This window comes from Lithobates pipiens, unplaced genomic scaffold, assembly GCF_037356315.1.
Source record: "Lithobates pipiens isolate NorthernLeopardFrog02 unplaced genomic scaffold, aLitPip1_a1.2 Scaffold_18, whole genome shotgun sequence".
In the NCBI taxonomy this organism is placed as follows: Eukaryota; Metazoa; Chordata; class Amphibia; order Anura; family Ranidae; genus Lithobates; species Lithobates pipiens.
The window spans coordinates 523,857,591-523,880,130 of record NW_027507758.1 but is presented as its reverse complement, the minus strand read 5'-3'; positions in this window follow the sequence as shown (position 1 = coordinate 523,880,130).

Below are 22,540 nucleotides of genomic sequence, written 5' to 3'. Positions count from 1 at the left end.
TTCAGTGCCCCCACAGTAAGCAGCCTGCTATGGGGGCACCTGAGCCAAGTCACAGCTCTCTGTGTCCATTAAGACACGGGCCCCCAACTTGGCACCGCCCCCTCCCTTCCCTGATTGGCTAGCTGACTTTGATTGAAAGCAGTGACAGCTAATGGCGCCTATGCTGTGTTTTAGCCAATCAGGAGGGAGAATCTCAGATGGCTGGGACACTCGTGGACATCGCTGGACAGAGAGGGATCTCGGGTAAGTATTAGAGGGTCTGAGGGGGGCTGCTGCACACAGAAGGCTTTTTATCCTAATGCATAGACTGCATTAAGATAAACAACCTTCTGCCTTTACAACCCCTTTAAGAATATTTTTAATGAATATTTTGGGATATTTGGATATTTTTGGATTCATGGTGTAGTTAGCATGCATACCCATTTATTTAAAAAAACAAAACAAATACTCACAAAATGGCAAGGTAAATCAGCATAATCAAATATACACCTTGATACAAACATCCAATTCTCACCTCGTGCTGCGCAACAGCCCACTACTGGGCCCGGCCTGCATGATCGCGTCACGTACATTGGTCCCCACTGACGCATTTCGTCACAGCGGACGTCATCAGGGGAAGTGGCCACTCCTTTGTTGCACAGTATAAGGATAGAATTGGATCTTTTGTATCAAGGTGTACGGTATATTCGATTATGCTGATTGTACCCTGTCATTTTGTGAGTCTTTTTTATTTCTTTAACCCTTTCCCGCCGAGCGCACGCAGATATGCGGCCCCAAATACCTGGGCTTTTTTCCGGGGGGCCGCATATCTGAGTACATGTGCTCTGGCCGGGATCGCGCCGGTTCCCGTGCACGCAGCGATGAGAACCGAGTGTCAGTTACACCTTCGGGTCTCGGACTAATGATTGACAGGTGGGAGAACCCACCCCCAGTCATATGATCGCTGTGATAGCCAATCACAGCGAGCACATGAATGGGAAGCCTGTCAAACAGCTTCAGAGTATCTCTTTCTCCTCAGATCTTCTGTGAGGAGAAATTGATACAGTTCTTTCAGAGTGAAAAAAAAAAAAGTAAAATAAGTTCTAATCAGTCCACAGGTCTCAGAGTAGGCTCTGATCACCCCTGTTAGCATTAGTTAGGTTAGTGCAGTGATAGCTTCAGTTCAGTAATAGTGACAGTTTCAGTTTAGAGTATTTTGTATTGTCATTGTCACCACTAGTGTCAGTGTCAGTAGTCTCAGCGTTAGCGCTTGTCACAGTTCATCTCAGCGTCAGCGATTGTCACAGTTCATCTCAGCGTCAGCGCTTGTCACAGTTCATCTCAGCGTCAGCGCTTGTCACAGTTCATCTCAGCGTCAGCGATTGTCACAGTTCATCTCAGCGTCAGCGATTGTCACAGTTCATCTCAGCGTCAGCGATTGTCACAGTTCATCTCAGCGTCAGCGATTGTCACAGTTCATCTCAGCGTCAGCGCTTGTCACAGTTCATCTCAGCGTCAGCGATTGTCACAGTTCATCTCAGCGTCAGCGCTTGTCACAGTTCATCTCAGCGTCAGCGCTTGTCACAGTTCATCTCAGCGTCATCGCTTGTCGCAGTTCATCTCAGCGTCATCGCTTGTCGCAGTTCATCTCAGCGTCAGCGCTTGTCGCAGTTCATCTCAGCGTTAGCGTTTCGGTTAGCAGTGTTTTATTTAAAAAAAATAATATATATATATATATATATATATACGGTATATATATATATATATATATATATATATATATATATATATATATATATAAGTTTTACATTTATTACTGTTTTAGTGTGTGGGGTGTAGTTTGTGCCCACACTGCCATTTGTGTCTGCGCAAGTGTGAGTTAGTGCCTCGGCCAGTATCAGTGCTCCTGTCAGTGTCATTGATAAGGTCAGTGTTTTAGGAAAAAAGTTTTAGATTTTAGTAACAAAAAGGTTTACTTTTGCATAGTTTGGGGTATGTAGAATGCCTAAAAAAAAATGGCAAGTAGGCGATATACTGTTGAAGAGGCATATGCCCTCCTGTGCTCGGACAGTGAAACTGAGTTGGGCTCAGCAGATGAGGATTTCATCTGTGACAGTGAAAGTGTCAATTCAGGCAGCTCTTCCGACTATGAAAGGCCTGTTACGAGCAGGCAGCAAGATGACGTACAGGGTAGCACTCCATCAATTGCACAGCAGTACACCTCTCAGTGGATACCAGCAAACTCTTTCACCCCTCAAATACCAACATTTACAGCTTCACCGGGCATAAATATCAATGTTGAAAATTTTGGCCCTGTGGATTTCTTCAAGATATTTGTGGATGACGAGCTCCTACAGCACATGGTTGATCAAACTAACCTTAATGCCACCCAGTTTATAGCACAAAACCCAACATCTTCTCACAGGAGGACATGGGTGCCAACACACCTTACAGAAATCAAAATTGTACTGGGTGTTTTACTCAACATGGGCCTAGTCCGAAAGCCTACAATTCAGCAGTATTGGACCTCTAGTCCCATCCATGCCACGCCAGCTTTTCCTGCAGTTATTTCAAGAGACCGCTTTGAAGCATTGCTGCGTTTTTTGCATTTTAGCGATAATTTGCAGTGTCCCCCAAGCAGTGATGCCAGATATGACCGCCTGTTCAAACTGCGGCCCCTAATTTCTTCTCTGTCTAATACATTTTCAACGGTTTATACCCCGGATCAAAATATCTCTATTGATGAATCCCTGACAAATTTTAAAGGCCGACTACATTTTAAGCAGTTCATACCATCCAAACGTGCCCGGTGTGGCATAAAATTTTACAAACTGTGTGAAGGCACAACAGGATATACATTTGGATTTCTGATCTATGAAGGACGAGACAGACAACTCAACCCCCAGGGCTGTCCAGACAATCTTGGAGTCAGTGGGAAACTTGTCTGGTACCTGATCCAACCTCTGCTCCACCAAGGCTACCATCTCTACGTCGACAATTACTACAGCAGTGTGCCACTTTTTAGATCTCTGCATGCTGCTGGCACAGGAGCATGTGGGACCATGCGGAAAAACCGAAAAGAGTTTCCACAGCATCTAGTGAGACAACGTTTGCAGAGAGGCACATCACTCAGTTACCAACAGGAGGAAATGATGGCTGTCAAATTCTCAGACAGAAAAGACGTCTATATGCTAACAACAATCCACCCAGAGGGCACAGTGACCGTAAAAGAACGGGGGTCAGCTACACAGAAAGAAAAGCCACTGTGCATTACGGAATACAACAAATACATGGGTGGAGTCGACCTCTCTGACCAGATCTTGCAGCCCTACCTGGTGCTGAGGAAATCTAAAACCTGGTATAAAAAAGTTGCAATATACCTTATCCAGGTGGCTATCCACAATTCATTTGTCCTTTATAAAAAATCTGGTGGTACTGACACCTTCCTACAGTACCAGGAAAAAATTATAGAACACCTGATGCTTCAAGCAGACCCCAGACAACCTGCAGAATCAGAGGATGTTAGAAGACTAAGGCCGCGTACACACGCGCGGACTTTTCGCCCAACTTTGTCCGTCCAACAGTTTCGGCAAACAGTCCGCTCAAAATTAGCATGGACGGACATGGCCACACACGACGAACGAACAGTTTGCTGAAACCGTGCGCGATGACGTGAACGGCACGTACGACGGGACGAAAAATACGACGTCCTATACACTGCATTATAACTTTCGGCGTGTAAATCCTTTCTGAGCATGCGCGGAACTTAGTTTGACGAACAAGCCTACACACGGGCGGACTGTTCGCTGAAACAAGGTTTCAGCGGACAGTTTTACGGAATTTCCGAAAAACCTTGTTCGTCAAACTGTCCGCTGAAACTGTCCGCTGAAAGCCCACACATGAGCGGACTGTCCGCCCAAACACTGTTCAGCGGACAAAGTTGGGCGAACAGTCCGCGCGTGTGTACGCGGCCTTACAGACACTTTTTGTGTCCTATACCAATCACAGCAAGCACCAAATTCCCCAGGAAGAAGTGTCGTGTGTGTGGCAAAAATGGCAAAAGATGCGATACTCGTTACCACTGCCCCACGTGCCCTTCCAATCCAGGCCTGTGCATCCACCCTTGTTATGAAATTTACCACACCATCTCGCATCATTAGAAACCAGAAATATTGTGAGGGAGGAGGTTAACGTTTGCCTTATTTCTTTCCTTTCATAAAATGTCAGTAATTTACGCAGCATTTTACGCAGGGGTTTGGGTTAGCCTTAAAAGGAGAAATTCACCTTCACTAAAAAAAATTCAAATTTTTTGCAGGTTTTTTTGTTTTTGTTAGGAGCCTGTAAAGCATTGCACCCACGGTCAGCAGTGTAATTACACGTTTAGGTGGACTGCCTGTGTAGCTGTCTGCCCGAACCTCCGATATGGCCAGACAGTTACACAATGACAGGAAGCATCAATGAACTACCTAGAGATCTCAACATCGCCCTGGTAGTTCATTGAGAACTACAAGCCAACAGCCACAAAGGCTGCTGGTACTTGTAGTTTTCACATTCCATCACATTAGATTGTGACAGTGAGCAGGGGATTTTCTCCCCTGCTCACGGTCACAAAAAGAGGGGACCGGGGGGGTATGGGGGCAGATGTAACATGTTACACCCATATTGAGGGTGTAACATGTTACAAAAGGTGAACTTATCCTTTTAAAAAGTAGCATCACACTGAAGAGTGCCTGTAATGTATACATTGATGAATTGCCCTCTCTGAATGCAACATATTTTGCACATGTATATAGTATCCCAATGCACGTCAGAAGTTGGAGAATATATTTTAGGTTGATTTTTGGTGGTGGGTCAAAGTAATGGCACAAAATTTATAGCTAAATTGAAACATTTGTGAAAAAAAATGCAATTTATGTTTTTGCCTACCAAATTCAAAATTATTCCCATAAACATTGAGAGGCTAAAAACCCAAGATTTACCCCTAGATAGATACCTTAGGGGGTCTTGATTGCTAAATGGAGGGATTTGAGGGGTAATTCCATTATTTGGATACCAAAAAGTGTCTGTAATGAATTCATAGTACCTGAAATGTTAACTTGGATTAATTGCCCTCCTAAAGGCAAAATGTGCACTATGGTTTCTGGGCCCAATTATGGGTACAAACAACATATGACACACACATATGTGGAATATTTATTCACAGAAGTAATAGAAGAAGTTATTTTGGTGGTGGGTCATGGTAGCAGCAAAAAATATACAGCCGAAATTTAAAAACTGTTATTTTTTTTACCTTTTTGTGTAGTTTTCCTTTAATAACAAAACTAAATGTATGAATTATGTAATAAAATTTACCACCAAAAGAAAGCCTAATGTGTCCTGAAAAAAACAAGGTACAATTCACCTGGATACACTAAGCAGTTGTAAAGATATGTACAGTTTAACTAACACATGTCAAAATGGCAAAACTGAGTTCAGGCATTAAGGTTCGTTTTACCCTTAGTCATGAAAGGGTTAAATTACTTATTACACCATAAGAGTGTCTTCTATCGATTTGTGATAGGGTGTTTAATGGAAGAGTCATTTGAGAGGATTTATCACGTGTAATTTTTAAAATAATTATTGATACACACACTTGTTGGGGTAGACTGTTTTATACACTTTTTTCAATGTATGGATTTTTTTGTATTTGTTATAACTTAGTGGGTATTTGATTAACACTAATTCTTTCATGTTTTCACATTATTGTTTGTTTTTAAGCGCTGCACATATTTATATCATTTTTCATTTTTGGTCAGTATCAAGACCTGTGGTGGTAGTTGCTACTTTTTTTTATATATCCTTTAACATATAAATTCTTTCACATATAATAACACTTTATTTAATCACCGCTCATATATGTTCTTTAAAATATTATAACACTATTATTATATTAATAACAAGAACAGATATATCATTAAACTTTTGGCTTTTGTTTAGAACATATATTATTTGTCTCACTTTTTGTAAGTACAAATTCCTTACAATTTAGTTTAATCCCTAACCAAAAAAAGTTTCATTCTAAATAAAGCCCAACTGCACTTTCAGCTTAAATCAGCAAAATAAATTTTAGGTACAATAAAACAAAAGGTGTTCAAACTCTAAGGCCCGCTCTACTCTATGGGCAGACGGATGTAAACAGACTGATCCAATTCAGCCAGCTGGTGGAAAAAGGGATCCCCTTTCCGTTATTTGCTTGATCGGATCAGACCTGGACACATGTCCATCTACATCCAGTGCTCCATAGAGGAGAGTAGAGAGTCAATTTTTTTTACTTTCAAAATATTTTATTTTCAAATACAGCATAAGAAACAAGATAAAGGCCCATACGGCCAACAGACGACTCAATACAGCACTAGAACAATGCATAATAATACAATTAAACAAAACAACCATATGCCAAATTGAGTCGGATCCACCCACCAAAGGGTACGTGAGGATCAGTAATACTACCCTAGCCAGTACTCCATAAAGGGAGAGCACTGACTAAGGAAGGGGCAGAATTCAGTGGTGCCCACTGACGATCCCTGCCCACGGGGTCGGGGAAGAGCCCCAGCGGCCCCTGGGTCACTCGACACCCCTCGCGGGATCATGCTGTGCCGAGTGAGGGACCCAACCAGAGAGCCTCCGCTCATGGGAGACCATTCCTCCCGCCCCTACAATCGCCCAGCGGATCACTTCTGTCACTACTATATATACTTATGAAAAATTTTAGGTCAACTGTCGGCCATCCGAGCCAAGCATGAAAGTAAAGAGGAGAAAAGAAAGAAGAAGAAGGGGTAGAGAGGGATAAAGAGGGAAGGGAGGGGGACCCAGTAGAGTGAACCAGAGGTAAAACAAAGGTCCGTGCTATCTGCCTAAGTGCCAATGTTCTAGACCCAATTGCAAGTGTTCATCGCCCCATTGGGGTGTGAGTCAAGGAGATGCCCATATGAAGAGCCCATGGTTCCCAAACAATGTCAAATTTGGAGCGGGAATCAGAGATTATACTAGCCATTTTCTCTTGGGCCATTATCCAGGAGATTTTTCTCTGAGCAGCCTTGACAGAGACGGAGGGCTGTTTCCAAGCTTTTGCAATGGTGAGTTTGGCTCCTATCAGAATAAATCGTATCAGTTTCATAGTATGTCTGGAGGTCTTGGGAATTGGTTCATTGAGAGTCAATTTTTTAAGCTCTCTTGTGTGAAGGGGACATACAGTTCACATTTTTTAGAGAGTAGCCACACCCCGAGTAGAAAAGCTTTTCACCTACCTGCATGTTGCAGAAAAGGGCCCTTGCACTCTGTGAGGAAGCAGTGGTCTCATTGCAGAAGGCTGACACACGCCATGCTGAGTCACACCTCTAGCTCTGTAATCAGCAAAGTTCATGCTTCCTGCTGATTTGAGAGCTCCAGCTCTGAGGAAGTATGTCAGACCTCTGCAGAGAAAACAATGTTTACATTTTTAGAATCCAGTAAGGAATTTTCAAGCAACATACTGTTTTTATGTGCATTGTATGTGATACATATACAGTATATCGATCATATTGGTGCATAAGCATCAGCCGCGTACACACGAGCGGAATTTCTGTCTGAAAAATCTTGGATGGTTTTTCCAATGGAATTACGCTTGTGTGTATGCAGCATTTGAGTAATAAAGCTGATGCACCTATATGATCTATATACTGTATATGTATTCCGAGCATGTGTCAAATTGATTCCGAACATGCGTAGTGCGTAGGAATTTTGCACGTCGGAATTGGTACAGATGATCAGAACTTTTTCCAATTGAAAAATTGAGAGCATGCACTCAATCTTTTGCTGGCTGGAATTCCGCCAGCAAATGTGCGATGGAGCATACATACGGTCGCATTTTCGGACCAAAAAGCTCTCATCGGTCTTTTGCTGGCCAAATTTCTGATCGCGTGTATGCGCCATAAGTCTCCCTGTTAGAGGTTTCTACTAATTTCCTTTCCAAGTGACATATGTGCCTCTTGATTTAGTTCTTTAAATTACTGACCTGTATAGGAAATATAGATTTGTATCAGACCGCCTTATTTACATTCTTACTACAGGGTCAGCTCCTGCTAAGTGGCCCTTTAAAGTAGTATTAAACCCTCAATGTGTTCTATCTCAACACATTGAATACAATAAAATAAATATTTCCTAGTAAACTATTAACACTTTTCAATGCTGCTGGCTCTTGCTCTCTCAGCTTCCCTGGATTTTTAGTCTTCACAGGAAAGAATTAACAGTGGGCAGTACAGTCTGGAGCCAGTCTGTTAGCTTGAAGAAGGGAAGTGGGGAGGAGGAAGGAGGAACGGTAGAATGCCTTGCAATTCTAGGCTACAGGGCGGTGTGTTTCTATTGACACATACAGTGTTGGGGGACATAACTGTAGTCTCTGCATTTGAGGGCAGCTCCATAGGATGCCTCAGGAGAAAGTGCCACCCTTAAACAGGAACCCTGGATCCGTGATCATGGCACCAGCTTAAAAACGGAACATAGGCAAGGATCAAGAGACAAAGAAGCTGCATACTCAGTATATGATTAAATCAGCTATTAAAAATGTGCTTAAAATGGGGTAGATATTAAACCCTTTTTAAAGCACATTTTTAGTAGCTGATCCAAATATTCTCTTACTTTTCCCCCCTTTATCTTTCCTCCTTTCAGTTTCTACTCTCTTCTCTTTTAAGCTTCTGTTACAACATGGACGTTCTATTTTCTCCTCCTGTTGCTCATAGTTTCTGCGGAGCATGACGGGGTTACATTCCTATAGACCTAAGGCCTACTGCAGTCTCCAACTCTGGTATATTACCTGCCTAACCACTTAACCAAGGTTCAACTGGCTTATCCCACATAGGGTTCTTCACGCTCACATATTGCTAGTATGACCCTCCAGATTGTATCTATCTTTAGCTTCGGTAGTGGTAATGTTCTCATAGCCTTCCCACTTTGCTCCTCTTGTCTGTTTTACTGTGATTTGACTATAAGGGTTACCAGAACATCATTGCTCTTGTGATCTCTTATCCATTGCCGGACACCTTATGTTGTAAGTCGTTTTCCAATTGTATTTCATGTTACTTTTTCTTCTTTGTAAATCTGTTTAAATATAATTCAGTAAAATATTTGAACAGAATAAAAGGGGTTAATATCACATTAAGGCTGGGTTCACACTAGAGCACGGAGCAGCTCAGAGCAAGTGGTCCTGTGCATCTCCATTCACCGCTTCAGGTCCAATTTCAGCCTGAATTTTTGGCAGAATTTGGACCTGAAACGGACTAAAAGATACATAGGACTCCTGTTCAATTTGCACCGGAGCCGCTCCAGAGTTGTGTGAACTGGCTCCAGAGCCAGTCACAATCTCCTGCTATGCAAATTAGGTTTTGCAAGCAGCATCTTTGCAGCATATACACCGCTACTAAAGTGCCCCTGCCCATTGAAATCAATGGGGCAGCGCTGCCAAACCGCCAGCAAACCACAGCTGCAGCGGCCGCTTTGCGGGCATTTTCACTGCGGGCATTTTTACTCTTTCTTGGCCTTTTATTCGGCCGCTTAAATAGCAGACGCCCGTCCGTCCCAGAGTGAAAGTAGCCTTACTGCTTTTCTTTTACTGCAGACTGTAATATGCATGGTATATTTTTTAGTTTCATAAAATAGGACTGTTATAACCTAAATAAACTTATTTTTCAAGGTAACACAGCGAGTTTCCTTATTTCCAGCTTAGTAGGAGAAGTTATCATTCATTATTTCTGTAATACGGTAAGATAAGAAATTTTCATTAAACTATCTCACAGAGCTACTCCTACCAGTGCCTTCTGGGCTTTCTTATTGGGAGCGGAACAAGATATAATTATCAAAAATCTTTCCTTCCAAAAGATCATGTTGAGCTCCCCTAAGTGAATTTATCATGCACAGTAAAGGCGTGAGCGGAACAGACAAGCGTGCAATGCCGCAATGATATGATGATGCATGGATTTATGTCTTTTATGTAAACTAAACCTGGGAATACATTTGTAAGACAGCGAGTCCTAAAATAGATTTAATAATATAAATTAACTTCTGTACATTAATATGCCGGGAGGGAAACGCTACTGAACATATTAGGCTAAAAATGTAATACAAAATACCAGTGGAGGATCATTAGTTTGGATGCATGTGCAAGAGAAGTTAAACTTTAGGTGAATATAGCTGTATTGGTGCATTTGCGACAGAAACAATTGAGTAATGTCCTTGATACTTTTGTTACTTGCAGTAACATGCACTTCTTCAGGAAAAGCTTTCGGGGTATGTCCCCTTCTTCAAGGTCTCAGCATTAGTGCTGGGACCTTGAAGAAGGGGACATACCCTGAAAGTTTGCCCTGAAAAATTGTTAGTTAAATGTTAGTGCAAATACAAAAGTATCACGGACAGTACTCAAGAAAAGTAAAAAAATTGAAATTTGCTTGAGCATGGGTGAATGACTTATGCCGCGTGCACACGATTGGCCTTTCTGCCAACAAAACCGTGGATTTTTGTTCGAGGTTGTTGGCTCAAACTTGTCTTGCATACACACGGTCACACAAATGTTGGCCAATAATTTTCGAATGTGGGAACGTGGTGACGTACAACGAGCCGATAAAAAAGGAAGTTCAATAGCCAGTGCATCACCCTTTGGGCTCTTTCTGTTAATCTTGTGTTTATCTAGTGTTGGTAGAAGTTTTGGTGAGAGACTATTTGTGCTTTTCAGACTTGTGCTTTTCAGTTAGTTTCTGCTTTTCAGTTTGTGCTTGTTGGTTCGTATCTGTTCTTCAGTGCGTGTTGTCAGTTCGTTCCTGCCTTTCAGTGCATTCTATTTATAGTTTGCTTCTGTTTTTCAGTGCGTTCTTGTCTGCTCGTTTCTGAGTTTCAGCTCGTTCTTCTCAGGTCCTTTCTGATTTTCAGTGAGTTCTGTCAGTTCGTTCTGAGAAGCCGTTTGTTATATAGCCATGTTGCGGTTACGTACTTGTCGTAGAGTTCATGCTGTTGTTGGGCTTGGTGTTGGAGTTCTTGCTTTGACCCAAGTCCAGTCCATGAGCAGGGGGAGGAGGAGTTCTTGGACCAAGAATTGGTTACTTAATCGTGACCGAATCTCTCATATGCCTTTGTTGCGGGAGCTCCAGGAGAATAATCCTGATGATTTCAGGAACTGATGACTGACCTCGTTTTTCAGCATCTTTTGGCTTTGCTGTCCCCCTATATTACCAAGCAGGACACCTGCATGTGGCAAGCCATCACTCCCAAACAAAAGCTCATCGCCACCTTGCGGTACTTGGTGATGGGGAGAAGTCTCCAGGATATTAAGTTCATGTCTGGGATCTCCCCCCAGGCTCTGGGAATCATTATTCCAGAGACCTGTTCTGAATTAACTCAGGTCCTGCAGAAGGACTATATTAACCACTTGCCGACCGCCGCACGCCGATGTACGTCGGCAGAATGGCACGGGCAGGCATAAGGGCTTACATGTACGTCCTTGCCTGCCCGCCGGTCGGGGGCCCGATCGGGCCCCCGCCCGGTGCCTGTGGCGGTCGGTATTCGTTCGGGAGCGATCCCGGACGAGGGGACGGCCATTCATTCATGGCCACCCCCTCGCGATCGCTCCCGGCGAATGAAAATGTCCGGTGACATCACTTCCTCTCCTGTAATGTAAACACAGGAGAGGAAGTGATGTATTCTCTCCTCCGTGTCGGTAGTTTTCGTTCCGGCACCGAGGAGAGAGGTTCGTGAGTTGCACCAACACACCCCACATACAGTAGAACATGCCAGGCACACTCACACCCCCCCTTTACCCCCCGATCACCCCCCAATTACCCCTGCCCCCCCAGTCACAGTGACACCAATTGCTTTTTTTTTTTTTTTTTTTTTGCATTGGTGTCATTTGTGACTGTAGTAACTGTTAGGGCAGTTAGGGTTAGCCCCCTTTAGTTCTAATGTGCCCCCCTAACCCCCCCCAATAAAGGTTTAACCCCGTGATCACCCCCCGTCGCCAGTGTCACTAAGGCTGGGTTCACATTGCAGCGGTTTATGAGAACGAATGTGATTCGCACCGCACTGCAGTGCAAATCACATCCGATCTCTGTGCGATTCGAGTTCAGCCATACAGATAGTATGGCTGAATTCGTGTCGCACCCGCCGCACCCGCCGCAAATTCGCATGGGACCCTTTTTTTGGCCCGCAGCAGAATCGGATCGCATGGGTGTTCACACCATGCGATCCGAGTTTGCAGATCGCACTGCGATATGCGAACTGATCTGGGGGTGTCATTAACATTTTACTGACACTCCCAGCAGTTCGCATAGGGCAGTGTGAACTGCCGCCGGGAGGCATGTGATGCGGGAACCCGCCGCGGATTCATGGCGTTCCCGCATCGCTCCAGTGTGAACCCAGCCTAATAAGCGATAGTTTTTCTGATCGCTGTATTAGTGTCACAGGTGACGCTAGTTAGGCATGTAGGTATTTAGGTTCGCCGCAGCTTTTTATAGCGCCAGGGACCCCCATATACTACCGCATAAAGCCCCCTGATTGCCCCCTAGTTAACCCTTTCACCAGTGATCACCATATAACTGTTACAGGTGACGCTGGTTGGTTAGTTATTTTTTTATAGTTTCAGGGCACCCGCCATTTATTACCTAATAAAGGTTTAACCCCCTGATCACCCGGCGGGTGTCATTTGTGACTGTAATAACTGTTAGGGCAGTTAGGGTTAGCCCCCTTTAGTTCTAAGGTACCCCCCTAACCCCCCCAATAAAGGTTTAACCCCGTGATCACCCCCCGTCGCCAGTGTCACTAAGGCTGGGTTCACATTGCAGCGGTTTATGAGAGCGGATGTGATTCGCACCGCACTGCAGTGCAAATCACATCCGATCTCTGTGCTATTCGAGTTCAGCCATACAGATAGTATGGCTGAATTCGTGTCGCACCCGCCGCACCCGCCGCAAACTCGCACGGGACCCTTTTTTTGGTCCGCAGCAGAATCGGATCGCATGGGTGTTCACACCATGCGATCCGAGTTTGCAGATCGCACTGCGATATGCGAACTGATCTGGGGGTGTCATTAACATTTCACTGACACTCCCAGCAGTTCGCATAGGGCAGTGTGAACTGCCGCCGGGAGGCATGTGATGCGGGAACCCGCCGCGCATTCGTGGCGTTCCCGCATCGCTCCAGTGTGAACCCAGCCTAATAAGCGATCGTTTTTCTGATCACTGTATTAGTGTCACAGGTGACGCTAGTTAGGCAGGTAGGTATTTAGGTTCGCCGCAGCTTTTTATAGCGCCAGGGACCCCCATATACTACCGCATAAAGCCCCCTGATTGCCCCCTAGTTAACCCTTTCACCAGTGATCACCATATAACTGTTACAGGTGACGCTGGTTGGTTAGTTATTTTTTTTATAGTTTCAGGGCACCCGCCATTTATTACCTAGTCTCACTAGTGTACCCCTAAATTTAGGGGTGTCTACTTTCCAAAATGGGGTCATTTGGGGGGGGGGTTTGTGCCATCTTGGCATTTTATGGCCTTCAAAACTGTAACGCCCTTAGAAAGCCTGAAGGCGGTGCTTGGATTTCGGGGCCCCGTACGCGGCTAGGCTCCCAAAAAGTCCCACATATGTGGTATCCCCGTACTCAGGAGAAGCAGCAGAATTTATTTTGGGGTGTCATTTCACATATGCCCATGGCATGCGTGAGCAATATATCATTTAGTGACAACTTTGTGGGAAAAAAAAAAAAAAGTTTGTAATTTTCCCGCAACTTGTGGCAAAATATAAAATATTCCATGGACTCAACATGCCTCTCAGCAAATAGCTTGGGGTGTCTACTTTCTAAAATGGGGTCATTTGTGGGGGTTTTGTGCCATCTTGGCATTTTATGGCCTTCAAAACTGTAATAGGTAGTGAGGAGTGAAGTCAAATATTTACGCCCTTAGAAAACCTGAAGGCGGTTCTTGGCTTTCGGGGCCCCGTACGCGGCTAGGCTCCCAAAAAGTCCCACATATGTGGTATCCCCGTACTCAGGAGAAGCAGCAGAATTTATTTTGGGGTGTCATTTCACATATGCCCATAGCATGTGTGAGCAATATATCATTTAGTGACAACTTTGTGTAAAAAAATAAATACATTTTTTTTTTTGTCATTATTCAATCGCTTGAGGCAAAAAAATAAAATATTCAATGGGCTCAACATGCCACTTATCAATTTCCTTAGGGTGTCTACTTTCCAAAATGGGGTCATTTGGGGGGGTTTTGTACTGCCCTGCCATTTTAGCACCTCAAGAAATGAGATAGGCAGTCGTAAACTAAAAGCTGCGTAAATTCCAGAAAACGTACCTTAGTTTGTAGATGTGACAACTTTTGCGCAAACCAATAAATATACAATTATTGACTTTTTTTTACCAAAGACATGTGGCTTAATACATTTTGGCCTAAATGTATGACTAAAATTGAGTTTATTGGATTTTTCTAATAACAAAAAGTAGAAAATATCATTTTTTTTCAAAATTTGCGGTCTTTTTACGTTTATATCGCAAAAAATAAAAATCGCAGAGGCAATCAAATACCATCAAAAGAAAGCTCTATTTGTGGGAAGAAAAGGACGCAAATTTTGTTTGGGTACAACATTGCATGACCGCGCAATTACCAGTTAAAGCAGCGCAGTGCCAAATTGTAAAAAGACCTCTGGTCATTTACCAGCAAAATGGTCCGGTCTGAAGGTGGTTAAGGTATGTTTTATCCTTTAACATCACATTCTATGTATTTAATGTTTGCTAATGTATTGTATTTATTTCATCATTCCATAATGAACATGATTGTAATATGCTATGAATGTCCTCTTTGTCCTCATGCATGCTGTAAACTTTTAATGCTCCTTTTTTTGTCTTTCATGCCTATTTGCCTTCACTAACCACCCCAGCATGCTATTCTGGGCCCATACACACCTAGCCTAGTCACTTTACAATGTATTTTGTCAGCTCCATTGTAGTGCTTACCTTAAACACCCCCTAAAATGTGTCCAAATGTTATTGTTGTCCTTAAATTCTGTCAGCGTGCAAGTCAACTGATAGGAATACTCTATCTGCTGACTTTGCCAAACCCATACAAACTATACCTACCTCTTTTGTGGTCAGATTTATGGATTAATTCACTAAAGCATGTAGTGCAATGCCAGCCTGATTACTTTCAAATGGTACTGTTTAAAGTTTTTTTCTCCTATTATCTTGATAGGTAATTGCAGAATTTAAAAATGTGCTTCAATTTGGACAGTGTGTATTCATATTTGTGGATTATGACCCTTCTTACCTGTCCAGTGGGTTGCCAATAGTGTAAGTAAGGAGGGGCTGGCCAAAGTAACACACATTATTTATGCATTCAGCTCTCAATGAAGTGGGGAGGGTTACCTGTCCAAAACGTCTCCTCCCCCACCATGACATTTTTACAATGGGCCATCAGAGGGGGTGAGGAATCTGATAAGTAGACCTTATACTTTTGTCTTTAAATACTCATTTCAATAAATGCTATACTTATGTTGGCCAAGAATGTTTATATCTAATCTGCTTGCAATGTTATGTGCAAAAGTAATATTTTTTTTCTTGTTTGACTCCACAGTTTCCTTCCAACCCACAGGAATGGCAGACTGTAGCCTCCCAATTCAACCAGCAGTGGGACTTTTCCAACTGCAGTGGTGTGATAGATGGGAAGCACGTCCGGATCATCCCACCCCCCAACTCAGGGTCATACTACTTCATTTACAAGGGATACAGTAGTATTGTGATGTTGTCGGTGGTGTTGGCAACTTATGAGTTCCTCTATCTGGACATGGGGAAGAATGTCCGTATGTCTGATGGAGGAGTCATTAACCAGACACAATTTTACAGGCTTCTTCGGAATGGCAGCTTGATGTTGCCACCTCCAGCGGATAACGTGGCAGGCCCCCTGTTTGTTTTTGTGGCGGATGAGGCCTTTACGCTGGGGGATCATTTGATGAGGCCATTCCCCATGAGGACCCTGACCCCAGAGCAGAGGGTTTTTAATTACCGGCTGGCTCGTGCCAGAAGAGTGGTCGAAAATGCCTTTGGCATAATGGCCAGCTGGTTCTGGCTTTTCCAAATGGCCAACAATATGCCTGAATACAAACTCAACTATATCATTATGAGCTGCTGCATTCTTCATAATTTACTAAGGAAGAATGCAGCCAACTATCTGGCCTCACTTGCTACTGAGGCTGACTCCCCGGCATAAACAATGATGGCGTTTGAAACTGGCTGTCCTGGCTTGCCCCCCAAAGCGCCCGCGAAGTATGGCAAAGCTATGTGGAGTACTTCGTGGGTAGATGGGCAATTGATTTACCAGAGAATCTAGAAGCTCTTTAAAATAAATTAGTTTTTAAAAACTAAACACATATTTTATTTGATTTACTGCTTTTCTTATCTGTCTCCTAGGTTCTCCAATGGCCTTTTATTTTTGGCCATTTTCTTTAATAGTGCAAACGTAACTTATTTGATACATGAGGTGACAATCTCTTCTTCAGCTAACTATTATGTTATGTTGTGCTGTGGGTCTGCTACACACACAATGATTTTGTTGTTAATGTGTGTAATGCATTAATGATAAAAATAATCATCCTTTTCAATTACATGAATTAATTGCTTGTAGTCCCTAAAATGGCCTGATTTTGGGAAATTTTACAGCACAGTGGGGGTTATTTACTAAAGGCTAATCCACTTTGCACTACAAGTGCACTACAAGTGCAATTGAAAGTGTACTGAAAGTGCACTTGTAGTGCAAAGTGGATTTGCCTTTAGTAAATACCCCCCATTGCCACTGTAACTACACCAACTTACTAAAAAAAACTGGTATTGAGCATTGAAAGAAGAAGCCACCCATTGTTAACTATAAAACATTTTACTCCAAGCACATTCACATGTGCGTTATAAAAGAGTTTTTTAAGAAACCAACATCTTTGGTGTATAACATGTATGTTTGACAGTATATAGCCTTTTTAGTGGCTAAACAGGCATGTTTAAAACCATAACATACACATCCCCAACTCAGGAACTTACAAAGTTCAACTTTGATAAAGTTAAAGCCACATGAGACATAAGTATGTCAAAACTGTGTTGATTTTGCCTTCATCAGATGGGGTTATCTCACACCTGTAAAAGCCAAATTTTGAAGATGCACACAAATTGGGACTCAAAATGTACATTTCCCTCATGATCCAATGCCTAAAAGGCCAATGCCTAAAATGTGTCTTTTCCCTAAATCAATTTTGATAACACGTGCTATCTGTCATCATGGGATATCAATGTGTTTTATGGGTGCAACCCCTTCCTCCAAACTCCTCCTCCCCCTGCTCAGTAGGGTCGCACCCCCGAAACACATCCATTAATCCCCCCATGATGTGAGCTAGCACATGCTGACACACTGGGCCTTATTTCAGAAAGGACAATCCACTTTGCCCTACAAGTGCACTTTCAAGTGCACTTGCATTGCACTTGTAGTGCAAAGGGGTTTTGCTTTTTTGAAATAAGCCACAGTGTATCAACATGTGCTAGCTCCCATCATGGGGGATCAATGGACATGTTTCGGGGGAGCAACTACTTCCTCTCACCTACTTTAGTTTTGAGGAAGAGAGGCAACCCTTTGTGCACTTCCTAAAGTGCATAAAAACGCTCATAAGCCCCCAGGCAGACTTATCGTGTCTGGTGGGGGCAGCCTCACAGATAACTTAAGCAGATATGTTGACAAAGTGCTGTAACTGCATGTTGAGGCATTACCATCATACATTAAGGATACAACTCATCTCCTTCAAATTTTGGATGGCCTAAACATGGATGGCGACACATACATGGTCGCCATCCTCATGGAGGCCATATACAGTTCTATCCCACATGATGTTGGCCTTTCAGTTATATGTCACATTTTGGCGAGGTCAGGAAAACATATCAATCTGCTGGTTGATTTTGTCATGGCCTTAGAGTTCATTCTTAGGCCCAATTTATTCTCATTCAGTGGTTCCCACTACTTCCAGGTACAGGGCGTTGCCATGGGCACTTGTTGCGCGCCGGCAGACGCTACCCTGTACCTGGGGAAGTGGAAAAGACTATTGTTTGTTGACACTGATACAGTTGGATACACCGAACATGTTGTAGCATGGTATCGCTACATAGACAATGTTATTTTAATGTGGGACGGTTCTCCTACATGCTTGTTGGAATTTCTGGATTATTTAAATTCCAGTAATCCCTTCAATCTTCAATTTACAATGATTTACAATCTGCCTAAGATATCCTTTTTAGATTTAACTATTATTAAGGAAAGTGATGGTTCCTTCCAAAGCGAACTTTTTAGAAAACCTAAGGCGGGCAATACAATACTGGCTGCGTCTAGCTTTCACCCTGAACCGATATTGGCCTCTATCTCTTTTTCCCAATACAATAGGGCTAGCTGCAACTGCTCTAATGATGCTCTCTTTTGATCAGAACTTAGACAAATATTATGCACCAGAGGCTACTCTAATGGCATCCTTAAAAGGGCTTCCAAAAAAGCTAGGGATATCTGTAGGAGGGATCTTCTCTTTTCTAAGAAAAAACAACTAGCGAATCTCCTCCCACACAAGTCATCATGAGATATTGCCAACAGCATTGACCGGTCAGGGCCATACTGCAAAGGTATTGGCACCTTTTGAGTATGGATCCGACTCTGGCACCTTTTGTGCAAATACAGCCTCTTATCACTTATAGAAGAGCTCCTTCTTTACGGTACAAATTGGTTCATAGTGAGTTGAAGCCAAGAAATATGTACACAACAAGTTGGCAGGCACATTTAAAGCGGAGGTCCACCCTAAAGTGGACCTTCTGCTCATTGGAATCCTCCCCCCCTCCGGCGCCACAATTTGCACCTTTCAGGGGGAGGGGGGGGGGGCAGGTACCTGTACAGTACAGGTATCTGCACCCACTTCCTGGATAGCTCTCTGCGAAAAGGGGCGTAGATTACGCCCCTTTCCGAAAGTCCCCCGCTGCCTGCTGGGAAACACACGGATCCAAGAGGCAGTGGGTCCATCCTCATTGCGCAGCGCGACTCGCGCATGCGCAGTAGGGAACCGGGAAATTAAGCCGAAAGGCTCCACTTCCTGATTCCCATACCCAAGATGACGGCGGCAGCACCCGAGAGACGATCGAGAGATCGGCTTCGGGTGCCGACATCGTGGGCGCGCTGGACAGGTAAGTGTCACTATTTTAAAAGTCAGCAGCTGCAGTATTTGTAGCAAAAAAAAGCAAAGGAAGAGGCGCCTCTGGGTGTAGATAACATACACTTTAATTAAAAAAACTTATTTAATACAGGCAACTCACATTTTGGATGTGGTCTATGAGCATTCAGTCACTTTAAAAGCTGAGCATGGATGTGGTCATCTAGTAGTCCATCAAGCTGAGGCACTGTAGCCGCTAGTGGCCAGGAAGTGGCACAGACGCGGAGAGAGATGACATCTTGAGGTGTAGCACCCACCTCATGATGTCATCTCTCTCCGCGTCTGTGCCACTTCCTGGCCACTAGCGGCTACAGTGCCTCAGCTTGACGGACTACTAGATGACCACATCCATGCTCAGCTTTTAAAGTGACTGAATGCTCATAGACCACATCCAAAATGTGAGTCTCCTGTATTAAATACGTTTTTTTAATTAAAGTGTATGTTATCTCTACACCCAGAGGCGCCTCTTCCTTTGCTTTTTTTCACAGACTTTGGAACATGGTTTCTGTCCTTCACTGATGGCAGCCCTGGATATGGAGCTCCTGGTTTTAAATGCTTTCCTTTGTTCTACTGGACAGTAGCTTTTATATTTATAACCATACGGATCTTTACATAATATGGACTCTCATTCATTCAATTGGATTTTTGTTTTCAATTGGTGAGAGACTGGTGGACATTGGGAAAATCTTTGACCCTGTTTTTGCGCATTTACTTGTGTATTGCAGTATTTGTAGCTGCTGGCTTTTAAAAAAAAAAAAAAACGCGCACTCCCGGCGGACTCCCGCTTTAAGTGTAGGAGCTGTAACTACTGTAAATACATGGACACCAGCAAATCGGTAGTGTTACCTAATGGAGAATCTTTTAACTCAAAACATTTTGTGAATTGTCGCACTGTGGGGATGGTTTACCCAATGCGGTGCGAATTTAACTGTTTTTACGTAGGAAAAACAAAATGATCTTTTTGGCAACGCATCTATCGCCATTCAGTTAGCATTGCCAAAAAGGATCCTGATCTACCCACACTTTCCCTACATGCATGCTTCTGGCACTCCCAACATCCACTTTTTCGTTCTGGACCACATTGCCAACAACCTTAGAGGAGGCGACTCTAATAAGGCATTGCTACAGAGTGAGTTGAGGTGGATTGTCCACCTTAACATCATTGTCTTTCCAGGCCGCAATGAGGCTTTTAACTTTAAGCCTTTTTTGGAGGGTTTTTTCTCAGGTGCTTGTGAACTGGACCTTTAATAAATCATTTGGTCTGTGGTGGTTTTTCCTTCCCCCTTCTGTTCCCTGTATTCCAATTTCCATACTGCCTGAGGTCCTTCATGGTTATATCTAATACACATGTGTTTTTATTATTCCTGCCTCTGCACATTAATTGCTTAGTGACACTTTGCATTATACAGTATGTACTATTGCAATGTATTTCATGGTTACATTTATATATGTGCCTCCCTTTGTTTCTGTTTTTCATACATCATTTCTGTACTATATATACCATTGCAACACATTAATCATTGTTTTGTTTTTCTACTGTTTTAGCATCGATTTACAGTGTGTGTCGATGTATCATTATGATTTCCATGGCTGGGCTTATCGTCTTCCAACCACTAGGTGGTGCACTTCCCTTTTTCCTTTTTTTTTATGCCCTATAGTGCCCCTATGTGCAATCTATTTTTTTTTATCCAACTGGGAGGCTCTTGTCCGGTTGATCTTAACTACTGCCCGACACGGGGGGAGACGCCCGATCCCCGTTTAGCGGTGGCTCTGGCCCTCCAGGCCCTTAGGAGTCCAGCCACTCCGGCCGCTCTCCTACCTGTTTGCATTCCATCTGGAGCACAGGGAGGCGGGCCACACACGCGCCGGTTGCGTCATGACTCAGGACGCGGCCCCGCCCCCTTTGGGGACGTGGCCGCGCCACGCGCCGTCTCGTCTGGGGACTCTGCTGCAGCCTAATGGGCACAACAGTCTGCCTCATCAGCCACAGCTAAGGTTTGGGCTGAGTCCAGCCCACACTCAGCTGTTTGTAATGGCTTTACTTGTCATTTATAGACCAGTGTCAGTGGCAGCATCCACACTGCTGCTGCTCGCCGCGGTGCATGGTTTACCTGTGCAGACTCTCTTTCAGGTGAGTTTTAATCCTAATAATTTAATACTAATAGACATTGTTAAATGTTTGGATGATAAATTACACTTTTATTACCGCTGTCCTCTCTGCTTTTATCAGACAGGAGGCTACAGGTCTAATTTTTCTACTTGTTGGCTGACCACATTTTGATGGGAGTAGATACTCCACTCAGTGGGAGTCCTTGCAGTTCATATTTGGTTCGCCCGGCCCCTGTCCTCCAAGCTATCTGTTTGGCTATACATCACAGCCACATATTCTTTGGCACACATGGCAGTATTTTGTGCAGGCTATATCCTCACTGCTTTATTTCCCTTCTGTTTGGCAATGATCAGTGCAGGCATGTAAGTATGTTTTCCCTAATTTGCCATGTCCACATTGTATAACCACATAGCCGCCTTGTTGATCTATCTTGATTGTATTACCTTACCAACATTCAAATATGTTTACATATGATTGCATTACTATACTAATATTCAAATATGTTTACATTATAGAACATGTTTGCTATGGATGACATAACGCCTTTGAAGAAGGACCAATTCGTCTGAAACATGTCAAGCGTCATCCTTATCAGCTGCTTGTATTAGCCCACTAATTACATGTTGGAGGGCATTATGCCAGACTTGTGGTTTTGTATTATTACTGATTTTAATGTTTCTACTTTGTATAATTTTTTGCTATAATAAAATAAACTTTTTTAAATACTGTCTGGTCTATCCTCACAATCCTGAGGGGTGTTGCCGTGCAATTAGCACTGGGCTTTCTTTTTCTCTTGTTTTTTGGGTTGGATAGACCAGCTTATACACATACTGTCACTCTCAAATTTTTATTTATTAGTTTTGAGGAAGGGATTGCACCCACAAACGTGTATGTTGATATCCCATGATGGCACATGTTGACACACTGTGTGCATCTTCAAAATTTGGCCTTGCAATTACTTTAAAACTTTTAAAAAACGTACAACATTAACAACAAAATTTAAATTTTTGGGGGTTTTAGATTTGCCTAAAGCATTAGTGATGTTGGTCAGTCTTTTTTGAACATCATTGATATTTTGCTTGACCTTTTCTAAATCCTGATTGCACACCATTATCTCACTCATGAGTACTTGTGCACTTCTTCTTCCACAACATACACATCACCTAAAAATAAAACACA